Source organism: Aulonocara stuartgranti (assembly GCF_965226115.1).
Source record: "Aulonocara stuartgranti genome assembly, chromosome: 11".
Classification (NCBI taxonomy): Eukaryota; Metazoa; Chordata; class Actinopteri; order Cichliformes; family Cichlidae; genus Aulonocara; species Aulonocara stuartgranti.
In genome coordinates, this window is record NC_138947.1 from 31,528,202 (window position 1) to 31,533,648 (window position 5,447).

Sequence of the window (5,447 nt, forward strand, 5' to 3'; positions counted from 1 at the left end):
GTGCCTTGTCTGGGTTCATTTGTGGAATTTCTTGCCTTCTTAATGGGGTTGGGACCATCAGTTGTATTGTGCAGACGTGAGGTTGGTACACAGCTGACAGTCCATTTCAACAACTGTTAGAATTCATATTATTGCAAGAACTAATTAGCTAAGTAAAGAGAAATGACACTCCATTATTACTTTAAGAACTGAAAGTCAATCAGTCTGGAAAATTGCTAAAACTTTGAAAGTGTCCACAAGAGCAGTCGCAAAACCATCAAGTGCTACAATGAAACTGGCTCACATGAAGAAAGGAAGGAAGACCAAGAGTCACCTCTGCTGCTGAGGATAAATTCATCCAAGTCACCAGCCTCAGAAACTGCAAGTCAACAGCATCTCAGATTAGAGCCCAGATAAATGCCACACAGAGTTCCAGTAGCAGACACATGTCTATATCAACTGTTCAGATGAGACTGGGTGAATCAGGCCTTTATGGTCAAATAGCTGTTGAGAAGCCATTACTAAGGAAAAGCAACAAGGAGACAACAATTTTCGAGCCAAGATACACAAAGAATGCAAATTACTTTTGATTGGGACTGTACCCTACAGAAACACACTTCAGAGAATTAGACATAAGCAATTAAAAAAGGTTTACAACCAAAGAATTGAGACTACATTGCATATCTAGACAATACCTTAAGCTATCGGAAAAGGCCTTAAAGCTGGTGTGTGTGTGTGTGTGTGTGTGTGTGTGTGTACATGTCAAACTGGTGTTTTTTTAGGAGACACAAGAAGGAATCAAAAGTAGAAGGAAGGCATGTTGATCAAGCTGTCATGTCAACAAAAACAACAACTGTGAATTTACTTCAAAAAAGAAAGATAAGACAAAACTGTCCCAACCATATGGTATATGAGGGTAAAAAAAAGTTTTGTGCATGATAAAGTGTATGTAGAGGGTATTAAAAGCAGACTGGAGACTCAGAAGTCACACTTCTGAAGGAAATGAAAGTAACAACAAATGTGAGTGTGTAACAGTGACAAGAAAAGATGACATTACGGTGGTCTTTGTCTTTGTTCCTAATGTGCATTTGCTTTAAAGGTATGGATAATTTATCTGTAATCTTTATTTCTCACAAGATGTAGACTTAAACAGTTTTTTTTTTCATATGGCTTTGCTTTTTTGTCCAGTATTTTGTGAGTATTAAATGATCTTTTCTGTATTTTCCCATGCATTTAATCTCTCCTTCTTTCACTGGTTGTCTTATTCCTGTACTTTGATGAAGCAAACTTCATCAAATTTTACTGTGGATTTTATTACAGTTTCTCCAATGGAAGCTTCATCTTGGACTGTAAAGGTGCCATCCTCAGTGAAAGGTCACCTTGGATTATGTGTGGTGATCCCCTGTTCTTATGACTTCCCTAGTCCACAAAATAAGGTCAGCGAGTTCACAGGGATTTGGTACAATGACAATGATCAAGTCATCTGTCATTCCAATGCATCTCAAATTTTGGATCTGTTTCTGAATCGGACAAAACTACTGGGAGATCTCAGCAAGAAGAATTGTTCTCTGATGATTGAAAATCTTCAACAAAGTGACGGATGGCCTTTTTATTTCCGGATTGAAATTAAAGACTACAACCAGTATTCCTACATCAATGATAAAGTCTCTATTTCATTGAGTAAGTACTATTAACAATACCACCACATTTTCTACTTCTTGTAACTATCTCTTTGTTTCCAGTGTTTTTACCGTGATGTTTCATTATATTGATAAGTGCTGAATAAATATTTTAGTGTGAATGTGCAATGCTCTAGAACAGTTTTCTTTATTTTTGTTTCTCAGCCTTTTCTTAATTTACTGAATTATTCCTTCAAAGCTAAGATTTAATAACGCAGTTTTTTTAATTGCTAATTGATTTAATGGCAAGAGCACTTTTTTTAATCAGTATTATTTAACCCTGTTTGTTGCTATGACTTACTTTAAGTTTAATGTAAAACCTTGCATAGCAAATTTTTTGTCAAACTGGGTGATTTGGATTTAGATGTTAAGTGTCTCTGTATGGAAGAGAATGGGCAAAAATGAAAACAAAAAACTCATCAGCAGCTATACTGTTTAAGTGGACTTGTATTTCCATTACAGTATACTTACCATCATGATGGAGTTTGGGTTTATGATCATAATCTTTTTTGTTAACACAGGTCAACCTAATTTATCTGTGCAAGAGGAGATAAAGGAGGGTGAGAATGTGTCTGCATCCTGCTCCGTGTTTCACTCCTTCCCCACATATCCACCTTCTTTCATCTGGAGTCACTCTGGAGAGCAGCATGATCAAACACAGCAGCTTCATGAAGGCCAGTGGAATTCAACATCTACTCTGACCTTTCACCCAAACCGCTCTGATCACAACAAGCCTTTAAAATGCAACATAACATACCATCATGGTCTGCTCCAGGAAACATCTAAGATACTTCAAGTAAAATGTAAGTATACTGTACATTTACAGTGTATCAACCACTGTAAATAGTCTCATTTTTTTAAGCATTCAAAATCGGCGATACAGTATTTTTTGCAATTAAACAATATAAACAAGCAAACAAATAAAATAGGTGCAGTAACCCACATAGCAGACAGGTCTAGCCCAGATCTGGTGTCAAGCCGGCACTGCTGGCTGACGTCTGGCATGGTAAGTGGTATGTTGTCCAGATATGGGTCAGGCCTGGCGTAGATGACACCGTTTATGTGATGGCATGCCAAATCTGGCCCGATTGTGGTTTGGTGTATGTGGCCCAGGCTCATAGAAAAGAGGTCTGGTCCGGATCTGGCATCAAGCTGGCACTTCTGACTGACTGGTGTCATGGCAGGGTGTATGTCAGCCAGATGTTGGCCAGGTCTGGCAATGATGGCACTATTTATGTTCCTATTTTTGTATTTTAGTTAGAAGACCCAAATGCCATGTTGCAATAGTATACTGCTATGGTAGCCAACGTTTCAAATGCAGGTTTGACAGGTTTGTGAGTGTGCACTTTATCCACAACCTAGTGATGGTTTACTCATCTTTACCACTGGGTGGCTGTAGCTCAGAGGTAGAGTAGGTCACCTAATGATCAGAAGTTAGTGGTTTAATCCCTGGTTCCTCCGTTCTTCATGTCAAGAGCATGAATGTGTATGAATGTAGTTAGGAAGCACTCAGTTGAAAAAGTGTATGATTGGGTGAATGTGACATTTTGTCTAGAGCACATTGAGTAATCTCTGAAAAGAGATTCGTCATGTTACTTTTGCACTATTTTGTTACTGCACATGTTGTTATTACATGGCTTGATTAAGGTACATATTAGGCTGACACTGTTCAGCTCTGGCCCCAGCAAAGGGCCAGCAGTGTGTCTGCAACTGGCCCGTGGCTGCACACAACTTACACATGGCCCACATATCGCAAAGAATGACGGCCCTTTGGTGGGCCAGATCAGGTTTGCCAAACATTCAGTAGGGGCCCTGTGCTGCACTGCTATCAGTGAAGAAGGGGTAATTAGATCCTGCACCTCAGCGTGTTATGCATGTTATGTTACACTAGAATGAATTCAATTACAAAACACTTTTTTTCATTCAAACATACATAATAAATGCATGGCTATCTTCCATTTTTATTTCATGTCCTCACAGATGGCCCTGACATCAAGACTTCCTCAAAGTGTTCTTCAGAGGACGGCGTGGTAAAGTGTGAGTGCACTGTAGAGTCCGAGCCTCCCAGCATGGTACATTTTGTTCTTGGTGACAGAGTCCTGCAAAGCAGCAAAGCAGAGAATAATGGCTCTGTTACTATTGAGACTCTGCAGACAGACTTTGGGTCTTTCAGGTTTGTGCACTGCCTGGCAATCAACGTGGTGGGATATGACAACATTTTGCTCTCTTTACCTGTTAATGGTAAGAAAGACTTAGGATGGATTGATCTCTCTATTTTTACATGACAAAAATACTTAACATGGTTTCTTTGTCAACAGACAACATGCAGAATATTCTTATCTCGTCTGGAGCAGGTGGGATTTTGCTGATCATTTTGATAGGAAGTGGAGTGGGAGTTATTAAAAAATGGTAAGTTGTCATGAACAAAATCATTGCAGATAAAGTCATGCATGCAGGAGAATCTCTAAATAGTTTTCAGAGCACCAGAGTCAGAGAGACCTGTCAAACTTCTGCAATGCCCGAACAAAAAGGTTTTATTATTCCTCAGCTCAGTTTGCAAAAAACAAACAAAATCCTACCATGATAAAATAAGATTTTAAAAGATGTGTAAATACATTACTTTTTTTTTTTTGCATCCTTTCTGCAGGAAAAAGAACAGGGAGCATATCCCTTCTCCTGACATTTACGCAAATGATCCTGTCTATGGAAATGTAGGGATAAGCAATGCTTTCTTAATTGATTCATCCATAATGTACATGCATAAAAAGGGAGTTAATTAATCGTGTTTCTCTTTGCAGATTCCTTGAGATGAGTCAATATATGACAATGTGTATTGTGTGGAAGACCAACTACAGTCCATGTTGCTGAGTCAAGGAAAATGTTGTTTTGGGGTTGGGTTTTTTTGTTTTTGTTTTTTTTTAATCTGTTATATTTCTATATGTCTGTAATCTATGACTCATGTTTTCTTGGTCAGACCAATGATCTAGTTTGAAAGATTAATAATAAAGTTTAGTCAAATATACAAAATTACAAAAAAATTTTAATCTCTGTTTTTATTATGATTATATATATATATATATATATATATATATACATACATACATACATATACATATACATATATATACATATATATTAGGGGTGCAACGATACACAAAATTCACGGTTCGGTTCGGTTCGATACTTTGGTGTCACGGTTCGATATTTTTTCGATACAAAAAAAATGTTCATGCCTTTTTAATTTGTCATTTATTAAAATTATAAATATATATTTTAACTCAAAAGTACAGTTTTTAAATTTAACCCTAACCCTTGTGCGTGTTTTTTATTTTGACAGCGAATGCGCACCTGCGGACCACTTATGTGCAGCCCTGGTTATTTAGCTCGTCATATTGCAGCCACAGAAATTCTTTTGTCCATAAAACCATAAAGCTGCACTTTCTTTTTGCCTTATAGTCTGATTTGTCATAACTTCTCCGTTTTGTGGTAAGCTTTTCTTTGGCTGTCACTTCTTCACCCTGACCTGTCTTATTTGGCTCAGCAGAACTAAAATATATATCTGTCTGTGAAGGTTCTCAGTCATCCAGGTCATCGTAGTCAAATATATATCCTGCTGCTTTTACACGCACACTCACATAAGCTCAGCGATTCTCTGCGCGATCAACCTCTCACATGTTTAAGCTTGCTGCGGGAGATTTCACTTGTCATGTTTGCATAGTAAGCTAACGATTAATAAGACGATGTCAGAGGAATTGGTGCACAAATTATCATCACTCACAGATCAGTGCT

The 5,447-nt window shown here is 37.8% G+C and overlaps 1 long non-coding RNA gene across 1 annotated transcript; it reads left to right on the plus strand.

Annotated features, from left to right (window-relative positions):
• Window positions 1-3,763: 3,763 nt before the first annotated feature.
• LOC309717048 lies at window positions 3,764-4,628 on the plus strand. Its single transcript, XR_014279617.1, has 4 exons — window positions 3,764-3,899; window positions 3,977-4,067; window positions 4,306-4,369; window positions 4,457-4,628. It is a non-coding gene; the product is annotated as an uncharacterized lncRNA (long non-coding RNA).
• Window positions 4,629-5,447: the final 819 nt, after the last annotated feature.